The sequence below is a fragment of the Mus caroli genome, unplaced genomic scaffold (genome assembly GCF_978045245.1).
Source record: "Mus caroli unplaced genomic scaffold, Mus_caroli_1 scaffold_3, whole genome shotgun sequence".
Taxonomy (NCBI): domain Eukaryota; kingdom Metazoa; phylum Chordata; class Mammalia; order Rodentia; family Muridae; genus Mus; species Mus caroli.
In genome coordinates, this window is record NW_028227258.1 from 13,738,142 (window position 1) to 13,755,725 (window position 17,584).

Here is a 17,584-nt window from a genome sequence, read left to right on the forward strand (position 1 = left end):
CCCCAACTTGTAAAAAAAAAAAAAAAAAAACGATAACCAGGCAACTTGGAATGTGGAAACAATTATGGAAATGAAGCCGTCAGAAAACCACGCAAGTCTTTTATTTCTAGCTACTTCTTAAGAGACAAGTTGTTGTCTGGCTTTTCGGGAACACACCCCTCTTCCAGAAGGAAACGAGGTACAGAGAAGATGGGGTGAGTTGCTGTCTGCATTTTCTCTCTCATCTCGTTGGGATTCAAATCTTAGTTTGGCTGCTACCTGAGGAATGCCCACATAGGGCATCATGTTTGTTTAGTGAATTCAATAATTAATGGTAATGGCAAATCGGGACAGCAAGAATGATTTAAATGCACCTGCAATCCCTGGGGCTCACATAAGCCATTACCTTCTAGGCCTCTGCACTTGCTGCTCCATCTCTGCAGCTGCCTCTTTCCCCACGTGCCCACAGGGCTCATATTCATACCTCATTCCTGTGCAAAGATCACTTCATCAGACAGCCCTCCCTCACAGCTCTCTAAGCAGGAGCAGCTATGTGCTGCACTTGGGCCATTTGCCCCACCCTCTGATTTATACCATCTCTCACCTTCTGACAGTCTAGCTGGGGTCCTGGCTGCTCTCTCCATCGAGAAGGTACATTTAGGGAGGCATGCATTTTCTGTTGTTTTGACACACCCTTGGACCCAGGAAGAATGCCCAACACACACACACGGTCTCAGTAAATGTTTGTTAAATACAGTCTTAAGGAAGAGACCCCACAGCCACCCATGCCTCGTGACTCTAACCTTCTAACCAAGCTGACCCTCCTCTTCTCTTCTCCCATATGTCTGCCCTCTAATTTGAGTCTGAGTCTTTCATTTTTCTGGCTTGACTTGGCACCAAAGCCTGCCAGCAGAGAGGTGTGAGGATGGTGTCTGCTGCCCTTGAATGTGGCTTCACACGAGCAGAGAGTCTGGGTGGGCCGAAGAGCAACCCCACCACAGAGGCTCCCTTGAGTGTAGACCTCAGAAATGAGAGTTCTCTTTTAAACATAACTTCAAAAGAGAAAGATAGCCAATCATCCAAGCTGGACCAATCCAAGTCACAACGCAAAGGCGGACTTACAACCTGAAGTAAACCATCCATACCTAGGGCTCAGATCTGGATAAGCAGGTGGAATGAAGAGAAAGATGTCCCCAGTGGACACATTCCTAATAAATCCCAGGTAAACTACTGTTAAGAGGGGAAGCTTGGTGCCCAGGCCTGAAGGCTCTACCTATTGACTTCCTCTAACAGACACCCTGTCTGAAGAGGGACACAGACAAAGCAGTGTCTCTTCAGTTGAGAAACAGGGTAAATAGTTCAGTCAGATGACTAAATTCAGTGTCAGCAATCTGAAGCTCTGTTGATTGTCCAACTCTTGAAACTGTGTGTGAGAAATAGCCATCTCCTTCGTGACCTTCTGAAGCAACCCTGTCACTCAGCTAACCATGCGAAAGAAAGAAAGAAAGAAAGAAAGAAAGAAAGAAAGAAAGAAAGAAAGAAAGAAAGAAAGAAAGAAAGAAAGAAAGAAAGAAAGAAGGGAGGGAGGGAGGGAGGGAGGGAGGGAGGGAGGGAGGGAGGGAGGGAGGGCGGGCGGGCAGGCAGGCAGGCAGGCAGAAAAATCTCCAACAGCTGAACAGGTTGTGTATCCTAAAGACTAAGGAGATCTGAATAAAATAATCACTTTAATAGCAATACGTATCTGGGTCAGTTCAGTAATTGTAACAAGTGTGCCGCATGAACTTAGGATTTAACAATGGCAGCTACTGTGTCCTCTGTATGGGAACATGAACTAGGAAGCCCACTCTGCGCTCAACATTTCTGCAAATCTAAAATGTGTTGTTCCTAAATATTTTTAAAAATTAGAAACAAGGGAAAGGCTACCAACTCCATTATATTTACATAACTTCTTAATAAGCTGAGAACGCCTGCTTGACCCCTGCCACGGTAAAATAAACAGGGAAGTAGCAATTTGTCAGAGCTTACACATAAGCCGATCGTGTCGGTAATGGAATAGTAGATAACCCTGATAATCTTAGATAATGCCAGTGTGTTCACTGTAGGGGTGCTTGCTAAAGGGAAGGCTGCCACAGATCTAGTTCCTCATTTCATCATAGACACCCCATCATTTCTCTTCAGTCACCTGAGCCCTCATCTGTTACTATATCTTCAACTAGGACACCTAAAGTTATTCTGGCTCAGACCTGTGCCCCTTACCAGCAGCAGTCTCCGCCCATTTTCTGCACAGTCCGTTAGGTCTCAGGGGAGTGGCCATACAGAGGAAGACCTGGTGTGATTGGGGAAATCCTCAATCAAATGAGAAGCTGCAGCTAAGGGGAGTGACTCAGCCCAGTGCTTGCAAACGTAGATTTGACCCCCAGAATTCACGAAAGACTCATATACAGTGAAGTGGTATATGCTTGCCATCCCAGAGCTGGGGAAGAGGAGACAGGAAAATCTGTGTGACTCACAGGCTTAACTGCTTAGCTCCAGGCTGAGAGGCCATGTCCTCCCAAAACTGTAGAGAAAATCCTAAGGATGACACTGGAGGTTGTCCTCTGACTTAACCTGTATGTGCTCCCTCTCCCTCTGTCTGTCTCCCTCTGTGTCTGTCTCTGTCTGTCTGTCTGTCTCTCTCTCTCTCTCTGTGTCTGTCTCTGTCTGTCTGTCTGTCTCTCTCTCTCTCTCTCTGTGTCTGTCTGTCTGTCTCTCTCCCTCCCGGCTTGCCCCCTTTTTCTCAGAAGCTGACATGCCCGAGTCATCATTAACTTAGAGATGGTGTCATTCAGGGCAAACTGCAGGCCAGACTAAGCAGAACAAACAGGTCATGGAATCAGAACAGCCTGCAGATTCCTTTAGACAGGGAGGGTAGCGTGAGATGTGTCAGGGAGTTCACCTACCACCATCTCTCCCTAGGGAGTGGGCGGACTTACAGCATTCGGTACATACCACAGCTTCTGCCCTTGGATTTGTTTAATAAACAGCTGTAATCAAAGCCATTGTTCCCCAGATGTTCCTGATGGCTGAGGACTGTCTTAAGGCCCTTGACTAAACAGGAAGCAGCAGAAACACAGTAAAGAGAGAAAAACACGTGGATTTTATATGATCAACAAATTCCCTGACTTTGTTTATCCAAATGTAATGTAAATCTTTAATTGTTTACTTTATTATGAAACTGTAATCTGTATCTAATTCATTAAGCTAGCAGAGATAGGTTTTGACCTCTGACTCTCACTTTTTAATGCTAGTCAAATGTTTCAAATTAGTATCATTTATATGTAACTCCTACGACAATCTTTAGATCACTATATATTCACAGTTCGGTGGCTTCACTGTTCAAAGAAGTTGAGAATATAAAAAGTAAAAGTGTACACAGTCATACAGAAGGAAATACATTTCATAACCAAAGTGGTTTTTTTTTTTGTCTATATAGGATATTTTCAAAACTTTCACGTGGCAGTCTTAACACCAATGATTTCCCATGAGCGGGAGGTTGTATTTCCTCTTAGTGTAAAGTCTGCAACAGGCAAATTTGTGGTCCAAACTTTTTATTGTCATCTGTGTGCCACATTCCCTCATGTAGTCTCCAGAGGACGTTCAGGAGTCCCTTGTTCTGCAGGGTTTATCCCACGTTGCCCAGAGTCAGGTCACGGGTGGTGTGCAGTGATTCCTTCCGGCTTCTGGAAGACTCGTCCACCCAGGTAATCAGTACCCAAGCTCAACCGCAGTCTCTACATAAAAAGGAAGACTTCGAGCCAATGCAGCTGCAGCAGCAAATGGTTCTGACTGAGGCTTCAGAGATCCCAGGGAGGGCACTTTTAACACCAAACAAACCCCCATCCCTGACAGGGAAGCTCCTGATGCCTATGTGCTGGCTCACTTTCTACCGGGCAGCCCTGTCATGGGAGGACCTTGCCTGGGTGTTAGCTGCTCCTTACTGGCTCAGAATGCCCTATCACTTCTTGTGAATTCCAGGTGAGTCAGTCCCCTGCCAGTTGCTACTTTGTTACCACCACGTTCCTGTGCATTAGTGCAGGTGGAGGCTGACGATAACCTCCTGTGTCATACTTAGATACACCATCCACATCCTTTAAGGAAAGATCTCTGATTGACAATTAAGCTGGGTTGGGTGGCCAGTGAGCCCCAAGTGTCTGCTGCCCTGGTGCTGGGCCAGTGCTGGGATTACAAGGTCATGTCACTATGCACAGTATTTTTATGCAGAGTCTTGGAGCCGAGCTCACATCCTCCAATGGCACCTGCTCTGCGGCCCAGAGTGCTGACTCCTTTTACTTTCTAGTTTTAGACTCTCTTAACCAGTGTGTCAAGAACTCTTTAAAAACTATGCAGGGTAAGCATTTCCCGCCTGTGTGTCTGCCTTCACCATCAGATCCTGAGTGTCTTGGGGCACAGACATCATTTGTGCCCCTAACACTCTACACGGTGCCTCTACACAGCACCGTGTAGAGTAGTAGATGTCCAACAAATCTTTGGCTGCGTTGTGAGTGTCCGTTGGTTGGAAGGCGGAGAGATGGAGACTACCTGTCCTGTGGTGGATGATGACTGGGCACCGCATTCTTAGAACAGACAGACAGGCTGAGAAATACATGACCCCGCCCCCACCAAGGCCGTCAACATTCTCCACTGAATATTCACGGCCGACCCCATGTCTAAGGTTGCTGTAAGCAGAGCTGGTGTCCTGTCTCCCATGTAGAAACACAAACACAAAATCTATTTAGGAATAGGCACAGATTTTGTAATGCATTTGGTCTGTAGAATTCCCAATTCTTGTTTCCAGCCTTCCTTTCATGGCCAAAGCTGACAGTGGATAGCATCTACTTGACCCCTCCATGCTTGGCCTGTGACTGGACTCTCCTGCATTTTCCACACCCTCCTCCACATTTGGCCTTCCGTTTTTCCACCAGCCTTGAGCTATAGATAGCCTTGGACTTGGTTTTTTAGCCCTCTCTTCTTTTGCCTTTGACTTCCTTCCACAAAAAGATTATTCTCCAGGCTGGAGAGATGGCTCAGCAGTCAAGAGCACTGGTTGCACTTCCAAAGGACCTGGGCTTGATTCTTAACACTGGCATGGTGGCTCATAACCATCTCTAACTCCAGTTCCAGGGGATCTGATGCCCTCTTCTGACATTTGTGGGTGTCATACATGGTGTACTGAGACATGGTACACACGTAAGACACACTGTCAGACAGGTCTACAAGGGTCCCAGCTACTACAGTATTCCATGGGTCTGGACTCATCCCTTGCCGGACACTCTGGCATAACCTTGTGGATTCTGACTTGATTCCCTCCCTGGATATGTTTCCTGGATTTCCTCTAAGAATGGATCTCAGCCTCTCACTTGAACTCCTCATTATTAACCTCACTACACAACGTGCCACCCGACCATCAGGTTGCTCGAAAGGTCTAGCAGGATCCCACTCTCCATTGCTAAGAAGCCCCCTATTCTGCACGATGGACACTAAGCTAACCGTCATTTCTAATGCCTCTGCCCCTAACTATAGATTACTCTGAATCTTGTCTCTTTGAATTATTGTTTAGCTTTAGCCTCCACAGCACAACTATCAAATTGTGCTTTATCTTTCACTTGTGTGTGTGTGTGTGTGTGTGTGTGTGTGTGAAACATGGTATGTTCATCTGCATGTACATGCAGACAATCTAGAATCTAGAATCAGGAATCTCTCCACATATTGTTTCAAACAGGGACTCTCACTTTTTACGGAGGTTCTGGGAGCCAACTCAGCTCTTAAGGAATGCAAGGCAATATCTACCAACACAGCCATCTTAGTGTTTTTGTTTTTTTGTTTCTTGCAAAGTTGTAACGTTGTAGCCCTGACCCTACCTGTCTTGATCTCCTAGCCTCCTTGTAGCTGGGTGACCACGTGAGCACATGGGCACCATATGGGGACTGTGCTCTGCATAACCAGCCCTGAAACACAAAGCTGGCATGAGTTCCTCTATCTTCTTCCCCACCTGGGCCCAGCACGGAACAGAGAAGCAAAGACAAAGACCTGAGACATCCATGACATGAATACAACCATGAACTCCTGTCCATGAAGAGGAAACAAATACAGAAGCTGAGAATAAATACTTAAAAATACAGCAACTTGATGTCACAAAATAAAAATGCAGGGCAGGTGGAGTCTCTGAAAGTTCACTGACCTTCAGCAGAAATGCTTTCTTTTCTCTTGTTGTTTCTTTCTTGGTGCCGTGGACTGAACCCAGTGCCTTGCAAAGCCTAGGCAAGCTTGTTACCATTGAGCCACACCTCCCCCTTTTAAACAGATTTGATAAGCAATGTCCTTAAGCTTGAACTTGCTACAGTACTGAATGGCTCTGAACAAGACCGAAAGAAAGAAAAACTTCTATTTGTATTCAGGTCACCACACTTGAGACATCCTTGCTTGAGGCTCCAGATGATGGGTTAGAAAGAACCAGAGCTTGAAGGCGTGGCTGCTCCTTGTGGCTCTTAGTAATGTACTACCAGAGAGAGATGATCTCAGGTGGGATATGTCTGTGAGCAAAGGTAGAAAGGAATGGAAAGCATCTAGCAGCTGAGGGCCTCAGAGTATTGGAAAACATGGCTGCTTCTCTAACCTCAAAAAGTGGGAATTTTCACGAAGCACTCATGGTCATTACCAGGCCTTTTAGATGCTCCAGTGGGACCAGGGGGAGAAAGGCTTGTAGTGAATGAGAGTCAGGATGCATCCTCCCTCCCATGTCCACATCTCAGAAAACCTCAAAGTGGATGCTGATGGGAGAATGGGAGAGATAGGGTAAGGGTAAGCATCCAAGCCAGAAAATAGGAATGCCCAAGAACTTGATCCAGCACGGAACTCACATGTGGTAGCTATCACCTAGAATTCACTAGAAGGAAAACAAACAACAAAAACAAATCACAAGAAACTGTATTGGCAAGAAAGCCACAGCTGCATCTGGATAAGGCTCATCATGCCTGTCCTCTGTCATGGGCCACATGATTTTCAACTCATATTAGATGTGGCCAGAGAGCATCAAGGGCAGAGTCTGGACTCTGGAAGGCCACCTTCACAGTTCATTCTTCTGCTGGGGAAGCTCCTAATTCCTGCTGAGCATTTGCAGGTCCCTGTCGCTGCTACTTGTCCCCAAGTGTCTTGGGTGTGAGTTGTAACTGGTTGTTTTTTGTTTGTTTTGGTTTTTGTTTCTTCTCCATGGCACGGCAAGTTCACCACCCAGGACGAGGAAAGGAAGCACTGGTATTTGGAGTAGACTAGAGATGGGGTGGTCAGTGCTGGATAGTCCTTACAATGCAAGGGGGCAGGCTAGAGAAGAGCTGTCTGCTGACCCTGCATCAGAGGTGGGCTCCTCCTAGAAATGGCTCTGTCTAACATCTGCTCACCTATTCATGGCCCCTTCCTCTTTCTCAAAAACTGGCGTTCTTTTCAAAAGCACACAAGGTACCAAAAGGACCAAATCAAAGCAACACTTCCTGAACACAGCACAAAAGCACACCCTCAATAAGACTGGTGAGGAAAGCCAAAAGGCACGGGATCTCCAAGGAGGAGGCAAACTGTCTTTGTTCTCAGCCGGTGAGATCTTTTGTGTAGAGAGCTCTACAGAATCAATGCAACTCAGAATGGATAAATGAATACACTTGTCAGGCTGCAAAGCAGAAGTCAGCCACACAAAGCATTCATTTCCATACACTCACAGCGCACAGTCACAACAAAGATTAGGAAAGCAATTACATCCATAATAGCATCAAAACAGAGCCAAACACTAAGAAATAAGCACAGCCAAGGACACAGAAGACAATAGAGCGCCATTGGGAGAAATTAAAGAAGGCACAGATAAGAAATGAAAAAGAAAACCCTCATATTCATGAGTCAGACACTTAAACTTGTTAGAATGTTCCAGACCACTCAAAGTGATGAACAGATTCAATTCAGAAACAAAACCAAACCTTTGAAACTCACATGACATTGCTAAATGCTCAAACGATCTTAGGAAAGATCAAAGCCACACTTTCTTATTTCAAACTATATTACAAAGCTACAGTGCAGTACTGGCAAAAGACAGACATAAAGATCAATGGAACAGAAAATGGAGTCCAGAAATAAGTGTCTACATAACAGTCAACTGAGGTTAGATGAATGTAACAAGAATATAAAGTGGGGGAAAGTTCGTTGACAAATAGCACTACTCACATTACTAGCAAGCATGGCCTATGGAACCAGTCCACCTCTTAGAAGACTTGCTTATCAATTAGAAAGCCACCGGGCTTCTTTTTGCCTTTATTTGCCCATCTGCAAAATGGAGACAATAAGAAAGCCTTCTTCCTAAGGCTATTGGGAGATTCAATATGTTTAAAACATTCTCACACTGCATTGACTTGGTCGCTGCTATCATCAGCAGGGCCTAAATACAGATAGTCCTTCTGGAGGCTCAGCGTTTTGGTTAGTGAAGAGAGACAAAATGGAGCACAGGCTGTTGTGGGGATGAAGTGAATGTCACAGTGATGCACAGTCCTGTTCCCTTCAAAGTCTAGAAAATTCAGAGTCAAGAGTACCCAAGGCTGGCAGTGGAGGTGAAGGGTGGGTCCAAAAGAGAGTGTCAGGGAGGAAAGAAAAACAAAGGGATCAATTTGCTGTGACTCTTGGGTTGGGTAGGGGCTGGCGGTCAGAATAGCCACCGCCTCCTCTCCTTCCTGCTTTGTTCAGAGCCGGGTTGATACTTGTTGATACTTTGTTATCAGCAGTGAAAAAAATAAAGCTTTGGGTGGCTACCGGAGAAGAGACTTTGCAGCTGGCTGCCTGAATCCCTGGTGTTTAGCCCTCTAACTGCAGACAGTCCCTAAATTACAGTGAGTGAATTTAGGAATTTTTTTAACTTTATGATAGTACAAAGTGATGCCCATTCCATAGCAAACGTGAATTTGAAATTGTGAATTTGGACGTTTTTCCTAGGCTAGACCTATGTAGTCTGATGGCCTCTCCTACAGTCAGGCAGTCCACATGGCTTCCAGCTATCTGTGAAATCTGTGCTCCACAGTCTACTGTGTCACTAAGAGATGGTACTTGATGGGTGGGGTGTATCAGAGGCATTTCAACCCTTGACACTCCCAGTTACTGCATGGCTATTGGGACACAACATTCAAGCTTTTACTGACCCCTTCTGTCACGGCATTGGAGCGGCTTATCAGATGGCAGTCTTTGAGCTTTCAGTGAGTTCCTGGCCCTTCCCCTCTGATCACACAGGGAGACGCTGGTCCAAGAGACAGGCTACAAATGGGGCGCTAAGTCACTCTGACCAGCTCCCCACTTTCTGACTCTCTTCACTGTACTAACTTTCAAAGCCTTTTGTTTTAGCCAATTTCCTCCTCATATAAGAAATAGAATACACAGAATTGTTCTCAATAATGATATTACTGCCTTCCTTGGGCTTTTTACTGATTCCAGAAGAAATATGATCTGCTTGTGATTAAAAAGATCAGTTTTATATAAGTGCATCTTTTCTTTAAAAATTTGCCCAGAGTTTCTCAGGAAAAATGGAAATGTCAAAATGAAATTAAACGCATTACAGAAAGCAGTAGTAATTAGCTACTGTTCCTATTTCAGAGCAAGCTTGGAAGAGAGTTTACATCTGTCCAGTACAACAAATGATTAACTTTTACAAGGCAAGAGACTTCAGTTATCTGACAAGGATAAATTAAAATAGAAATGAACCGGAAAACTCCTGGGGCCTCTCTGTGGAAATGTAACTTTCTGCCTTCCTTGGCTTTCCTCTGGTCGATGCTGGGATCTGAACTCCCGAGGGCATATGGTGGGCAGGTTCCAGGACTCCTAGAGATCAGCCACTCACTGGGACCACTGGGTGACTCCTCTCATCCCTGGCCATACAAAGACATTTATAAAACTATAAATTCCCTCGGAAAGCCCGTAATAAGAGCACAGTAGGCTTTGCCTAGGGCTAATTCTGACCTCCTCCCAGAGAAACTCCAAGACATTTAGAGACACTGAATGACTAGGATGCATGCAGCACACAACACATGCAGGCCAGCACACAGGCATGGTCTGTAGTTGAGTGCCACGGAATCAGGGAGGGAGATGGACACAGAGTAGTCAGTCAGAGAAGGGTCCTTCATGACAGGGAGACTGGTTGCTCTAGGCAAACAAGAAGAAACATTCATGATAACAGCGATCCACTCTCCAATTGCCAGAGAAGCTCTGCACACATGCACAAAGGGAAAAGGAAGATTCTTCTTGGCCAAATATTGAGGGGTGTGTGTGTTATAGACGTGTGTGAGAGTTAGAGAAGCCATCACAAGCCAGGCAACAAGGGGCACATAAGCTTGGCATATGTCTTCCAACTCTTCTCCCATTGCACACTGAATCACTGGGCTCATTCCCCTGACATTCAGCAACTTTGTACTGTCCCCATCCCCACGGCCTCCCACCTATAGGGCATGGCTGAAGGCTATTCTCAGGAATATTGTAATGTGTAGGGGTAATTTGCCAAGAAGGCAGATTTAAGGTGCTTTTCACACACACGTTGAATGCACACATGTGCACACACACACATAACCCCACATGCATATACAACTCTATGAGATGAAAGTAGGTTTGCTTAACTATAGTCATCATTTTATGATGTATGTATATGTATTGAGATAAGTATAACAAAATGTCACACCAAAACCTTAAATATGCAGTTTTAAAGGAAGAAAATAACATCTACTAAAAGAAAGGATAGACTAGTTTAGAGAAAGTACAAGGTGAACTGGCAAAAAAAAAAAAAAGGGAGGGAGTGAGGGAGGGCGGAAAGGAGGAAGGAAGGAAGGAAGGAAGGAAGGAAGGAAGGAAGGAAGGAAGGAAGGAAGGAAGGAAGGAAGGAAGGAAGGCTCAATAAATGACAAAAACGCAAAACCAAGCACCACAGAATTTCCAGTGAGTTCAATATAAATATCAAGATAAACACAAACGTAAGATTTCAACATCCTGAATACAAAAGGAGTCTCCTGAGTGTTTCCTACTGTGAGTGAGTGCAGGCCTGAGAAGGTGCATTCCTCCTTACAGGAGAATGCCAACTTACTCATGGAGGAGTGGTGGGAAGGATGCATCACCCCTGGCAACCCTCACAGTCATGACTGACTCCTGCAGAAGCCATTGAGAGGTGCAAGACAGCCATCAATGTGGACAGTGAGGAAGATCCCATGAACAGAGTCAAGAATCCTTCCCAATAAACAGTAATAAACTCAGAAATGAAAACAGGCTGGTTTAAGGTGGGACAACCCAGTAGACACAAAATAAAATGGTGATCAAGGTCACAATCCCAGAGATTAGACAGACTGGCTGCACGTACCCTCTCTGTTGTAAGAGTCTGAGAATGGAGTTTTGTTCTGCAACACTTTCACTAGCTGTCAAGACTTGAGTCTTGAAGTGAGGCCAAGGGATTGCCTTAAAGTTTTACTCATAAAGTACTTTCACTTCTTTTACTAAGACTGCACATTTGCTTGGAAGGCCTTTGGGCAACCCGGCATGCTTCTTCAAGACTATATGACATCCATATTCCATTTCCCTGCCACTGGCCAAGACATCCCTTTAGAACGCCACAAGTCAGCAAATGGCTAAGTCAAAGCCAGGGCTAGAAGAACCCAGCCTAGTGTCTCAGGAACAATAGGGACACAAGACTGTCAGATGAGCAAACAGAGAACCCGCCTCACAATCTCAGGGAAGAATAAGACTGGCTGTTCTGTTGGGTAGCATACAGCCTGTCACGTCTGATGAGGGGAGATAAGACCTGTGAGAATGGGGGTGATATCAGGAGTCATGGGACAGAGCATAGGCAAACAGGACAAGTTAGGGGGCAGGAGTTACACAGCCAAACCAGAACAGGGAATAAAGAAGGAAGAGGACTGTGATGAGGAGGTGGCTACAACCCAGGATGTTGGAACCTTTCCCTTAGGCAAAACTACTTTCATGACTCCTGGTTCTGTGGAGTCTTTCTGACTGAAAGACATAAATCACCAAGGACCAGGCTCCGGTCCTGCTATCACTTTGCAGAGTGAGCTTTAAAAACTCAAGGCATCAGGGGCCCGTTTTCATGTCTACCCTCTCTAAACTTCTGTTCCCATTCTCTTCCTGGCCTTAAGAGGGTAGATATCTCCTGGGGTTCATCTACAATGAACTGAGAGGAAAGGTGAGGTGAACCACGGTCCTTCACTTTAAAGAGTCTTGGAACTTTGCTCTTGTGCCTCCTCTTGCATGTGGTTAGGTAATCTCGGTTCAGCAATTAACTTCCTATTCAGGGCAGTTTCTTAAGCTCTGCTTACAATTCCCAACCTGAAGTCTAATGTGACCTCAAAGAACCGAAGAGAGGCCAGGGGGGAGAGGGCAACGATGTCCACTTGGTCCTGAAGACACCCACAGGAATATTGTGATACTCACGTAACCAGCGGCTGAGTGAATCTGCCTGGGATGGTCCATATCTGGATGCCCTGCCTCTTTAATTCCCTAGTACAAGGCCCCTCTCAGAGTACAAGAAGACTTAACAGGACCTACCACTAACTCATGAAGGTAAATGGACAAGGAATTATAATCCCCATCATATAAATTATCAAGCCATTTAAAAAATGACAAGTCATACATTTAAAATCATAGATCCCACAGAGACGATGGGGCTTCCATAAAAACCCAGAGCTCTCCTATTCCAGACACCTCTGGCCCATCTCGTACAAAGCACATGCTCTAGACCAGAGGTTCTCAGCCTTCCTAGTGCTGCAACCCTTTAATAAAGTTCCTCACACTGGGGCGACCCCCAATCATAAAGTTATTTTCATTGCTACTTTATAACTGTGATTTTGCTACTGTTATAAATTGCCATGTAAATATCTGATATGCAGATGGTCTTAGGTGACCCCTGTAAAAGGTTCGTTCATCTATCCAACAGGATCGGGACACACAGATTGAGAACTGCAGCGTTAGGTGGTTATGGAGATAATTCCTCATCTTCACTACCTCCTCTCACCCAAGAGAAGTAAGGATGATACACCATCAGGACCGAGAGGAGAAGCCTTGGTGCTTATAGAGAGCACTAGCCAGATAGGGGCAGGCCTGTTGTAGGTTAGAGATGAAATGTCTCCGATAAGTACTGGGGCTGTGGGGGGACAAGGCTTCACTGGAGGAAGTGGGTTTCTGAGGGAGGACCCTTGAGGTTTATCGTCGTGTTTCTTGCCCCTTCTCTGTGTCCCGATTCCCCAATGTGAGCAAGCAGATCTGTTCCTGATCCTATCACCATAGTGGGCTATGATCTCAAATCATAAGACAATATAAATCTCCCTCCATAACTTCCTGTCAAGCCTGTGGTCCCAGCAGCGAAGAAAAAGGGAAATAATCTAAGGTTCTTGTCCAGGAAGGCAGGCAGCGCATGAGGAAAGTGTGTATGCTTAAGTCACCTGTGGATTGGACTCTCGGCAGACTCTAACTCGAACAATGGACAAGCGTGGCTGGGTTTACGTGAATGTCAGGTCTTTAATGTTTAGGAGGGGGAAAGGGCACCCACCATTTTGGTACTCTCTGTAAGTGAAGGACTCTCCTGTCTTCTCTTTTAATCTTGGGAGTTGAGTGTAATCTTCAGTTTTACAGATGAGCAAATTAAGGCTTAGGGAAGTAAAACAACGAGCCTTGGAGCACAAAGCCGGACTGGCTAGAAAGCCTTGGTCTCCCCCGTATGCCACATTAGTAATGCCGTGAACCTCATCTGAGCCATTTAGAAGCTTACAATCAGACTTAGCCCCTTTCTTGGGCATAATCACAAGCCAGGAGGCATCTGAACTAATGTAGATGCCGAGCCGAGTGGCTGACGAGTCATCTGAGTTATATCAATCACACTCAAGTTATAATGATTTACCCCTGAGCCGGCCCAGAGGCAAGAAGACGACTTAGGTTATGATGGATGCTGATCCATAGGAGGAAGATGGAGAGCTTAGGGAAGAAGCAAGCCACCCTTAAGGCATGAGTGTTGGACTTTCAGAGGCAGACAGACAGAAATTAACATTGTAGCATCTCGAGTTCAGATGAAGTCACCTGAAAAATCATCTCATATTTAATGTTCTCATGAATGAGAATTATGTAAATAAGCTTTTATTAAACATCTTAAAGAACAGCCAGACCAAATTAGAACTGATCTGATACAAAGAACTTGCATTTGCTGAATGCATTCAGCAAGATATAGAAGAGTGGTGTCTGTCTCTAAATCAAAGAGAAGAATCAAGGTTTTGAATAATGCTAAAGAATAAAAAATATAATAGGAAAAGACCTCCTACACGGTCTGTTTCACTAGCTGTATGGTTGTGACAAGCGGTATAAGTTTTGTCCCATGGTTAGATGTCCAGGGTCACAGGTTCTCAAGGTATAGAGCCCACCTAACAGGCAGTGTTTGTTGGTTAGAGTTTTGTTTTGTTTTGTTTTTTTTGTTGTTTTTTTGTTTTTGTTTTTTTTAGAATGGCTCAGTTTGCTTAGACAAACAGTATAGAGGCTGTTCTGATGGAGTTCCTTCTGGTGGGAGCAGGGAGGGAAATTCAAATCACTTGTCCACTGGATTCAAATCTTTGAACCCAAACCTCACTAACATCAGGATAAGCAAATATCAGTAGGGAGCAAACCCAAGAACTCTCTTTAGCAATTCAATCGAGGGGCAATTAGTGAAGGCTGGGCATGCGCTCAACTTTCACACACTTGCAAAAAGGAGTCTGTCTAGGTCTAACATTCACTTTGTCCTCAGACTTACAAATTACAAGAAGGAGCCCTGAAGAGCCTAATGTGACGTTCCAAGACCAAGAGTTAGGCAGGGGGAAAGTGTGCAATGGCAGGAGCAAATTATGAAGCATTTAGGGAAAATCATCCCATTTACAAATTAACCTCTAAGTGCTTTGGAGGGCCGTGCCCATGATCCCATTAATAAAATTAAATTGTTTCCAAGATTCAGCCAGTCCTCAAATCACAAGCCTGAGAAAATTCTAAGCAGCTTCTGATAGCTGCAACTTGCACAGAGAAGGCAATGAAGAAACTGCTACAAAACAAAGCACTATTGTGGCCCGTGATGTGGGAGATTGGGAGACCTTTGGCTCATCCCGCACAACCCTGATAGCGTTCAGAGCTGGTCATGGTAACTATTTCCCAAAGACGCACGCACTCGCCTCGAGATTTTACCAACAGACAGACCACCACCCTGGTGAAACTAACTGCAAGGTGGGAAATGTCACCTTCCAGGGATCCCGGGGAGAACCCGTTTCCCATCACCACATAACTTCCCAGAGTTTGGAAAGAAGCGCCCCTGCAAAGCGATGGAGCCTGGCATCCCTGCTCCCGGGCCCGTCAGTTCCCAGCCGAGGCCGATGCAGCCGGGCTTTTGCATCTGCATTGCTTTTTGCTCTAGGGAAAACACGAAGTGGGAAAGCGCAGGGTATGCCACACACCGCGGGGAAAGTTCCGCCCCAGGAGTTCGGAGAAATGGATTAGAAACCAGAGAATCCCCCCAAAAAGCCCCGGCCCGCAGCGGCTCCGGGAACCTCCCATCCCGCGCTGCGCACCGCACTCACCGCTGTCTCTCGCCCGCGCCGCCGAGCCCGGGAGCCGAGCGTCCCGCCGCTGTCGCATGCCCTCGGGGAAGCGCGACGGGGCGAGCAGGCTCCGGCCAGCCAGCAGCGGAAGACGCGGAGCAGGCAGAGCCGAGCGCCTGCTCTCCAGCGTCCGCGGCGACGCGCCGGGAGTCCCGGGCAACTTTGCTAGGACGAGGGGGTGGAGAGGTGGAGGGCGGCCCGGTCCCGCCCGCCAGCCCGCCCGGCCCGTGCCTCTGCAAGTTCCCACGGGAGCGCGCCCCCCGCCGGCCAGACTCGGATCGGCGCGGCAGAAGGCCAGCGGTCCATGGAGGCGCGCCGCCTTGGTTGGGGACCTGGTGCCTATGGAGCAGCCAGCTCTGAGAGACTACCTAAGGTTCCCTAAGGGGACAGTAGCATTTAGAGGCCCTACACAGAGAGCCATACCTCAGAAAGATGCCCAGACTGAAACTCATTCCTCTGACTCTCTCTCTATGATGGAAGATACCTATTTGAGATATCCCTACCCCCACACTACTTATGGGAGGCAGGCTCTCAGCCAGGACCAAACCCGATACCCTAAAGCCTGAACCCCAAAGCTGCTCTAGAGTTCAAGCAACCCCAGAGGCCAAGAACAGTCACCTTTGTGTTACAAGAGGGAACAAAGCCTGCTTAAGTTTCTCGTGGGAGTCATTTTGGCCTCCCGCAGTGAACAGTCCTGGAGGTGCTGTTTCAAAACTGACCCACCTTTGCTTAAGGCCGTGGAAAGGAAAGTAAAAGGCCTCTCTGCCCTAAAAACCAAATTCCGGGTCCCTCCATACTAGAAGGTGGGCCTTCCTGGTAAGCTGAGGACAAGATCTTGGGAAGTGAAGTCATTCTTAGGCAGCCCGGGACACTTGGGAAAGGTCTAGCGTGTGGGTTCAGACGTACTTCGCCATCCCTTCAATCATGTGCATTCAATGGGACCCTTCTCTGTACCACTAATGGCTTAGTTGGTCAACTGCACAAGCTCAGATTGAGTTTGATCATCAGTCGAGCCATCTTGCCTCACCCATCCACAAGCCCCTGCTGGAAAGGTGGAAACAGGACGATCCTTGGGTTTTGCTGGTCAGCCTGTCTAGCCCACGGATGAGCTCCAAGCTCTGCTAGGAACCAGGTGGAAAGAAATTGAGGAAGACACCGGAGGTTAACTTCTGGGTTCCGCGCGCGCGCGCGCGCGCGCGCGCGCGCACACACACACACACGCAGACACGAAGACTCTTAAGATGAAATTTAAGGATTTTCTTCTTTCAACCCTTGTGGGGTCAGGGGTGTCCCACTTCTTTACCAAATATTTTTATAAGTAAAACCAAATTAAAATTAGTACCACTTAGTAAAAACAAATGAAAACCAGTACCTCAAACAGCAAGGTCGAAGATAGCTGCTGGCTGGAGAGTCACTCAGAACCTTTTAAACAAACACTCACCAAACAGCCTCCTTGTGCTCTTATATTCCTGGGAAAGCAAGGAGTCACAGCCTTGTTTCGCAAAGGAAGTGGGGGGGTTTCAGACTGCAGCCTTGAAGGAGCTGTGCCCCTGCTGCACCCCACGGGTCTTGGTGTTGTAATGTGAGTGCTACAAGATAAGTTAAAAAGTAAATAAATGGACAAATAATCAAGAATAAAGGAGTCGCAACACGGGATCCAAGGATGAGTTTCCTGCCTGGTTTGTGGAAAGAGAGGCCTGTGCTCCTCCATTCACTCTTGGACCAGCAACCATACAGACAAGAATTCACACGCCCTTCCCTTTGGGAACAATCTGAACTGAGGTTATGTTGAAATTCGCCGCCCTGGACTAATTAGCAATGAGGCTGCCTCCAGAAGCTAGCAGATGTGTGAAAAATGGGAGTGCATCAAGGGAGAGATGTAAGTGGTACCCTCCACGTGGCGGGAGGGGGGCATGAAGCCTGCACCTGAGAGAGGAAATCTTGGCAAGGAT

General features: G+C 46.5%; 1 protein-coding gene across 1 annotated transcript in view; it reads right to left on the reverse strand.

Annotated features, from left to right (window-relative positions):
- Lpar3 (lysophosphatidic acid receptor 3) overlaps positions 1-15,782 on the reverse strand; it is a 66,736-nt gene extending 50,954 nt beyond the window's left edge. The window contains exon 1 of the mRNA XM_021158195.2: positions 15,612-15,782. The gene's annotated coding sequence lies outside the window, so the exon portion shown is untranslated. The remainder of the gene's footprint in view (positions 1-15,611) is intronic.
- Positions 15,783-17,584: the final 1,802 nt, after the last annotated feature.